Genomic DNA, 419 nt, shown 5'->3' with positions numbered 1-419 from the left:
GGGCATATTCCGTAGGAGCTCACAAGAAAGATGGAAAGGGCGTCTTTGGAAGGCCGCCCGAACAGGCTCCCAGAGGCTGATATCCCTGCTTGCATTAGCAGCCTTTCCTGTACGGCGTCTCATCCCTGTCCTTAGGACTAACTATACTACCTGCTCCCCTGGAGTCCTCGGGAGCCAAAGGCAGCGGGCGGGGATCCGGGATCCGGGATCCGGGATCCGGCTCACCAGCTCCGCTGTCGGATAGCGGAGGCAGAGCCTGCAGGAGTCACGGCGGGAGGGGAGAGGCGGCGGGGCGTGGAGGGGCGGGCCGTGGAGGGGCGGGCCCTCCGCGGCAGCAGGCGGGGCGTGGGTGAGGCTTCAGAATTTGAGCCGCCCCCTCCCGGCCGGGTCCGCAGCCCCGCCCCGGCCCCTCCCTCAGG

This window comes from Tamandua tetradactyla, chromosome 8, assembly GCF_023851605.1.
Source record: "Tamandua tetradactyla isolate mTamTet1 chromosome 8, mTamTet1.pri, whole genome shotgun sequence".
NCBI lineage: Eukaryota > Metazoa > Chordata > Mammalia > Pilosa > Myrmecophagidae > Tamandua > Tamandua tetradactyla.
This window is presented reverse-complemented; position numbering follows the sequence as displayed.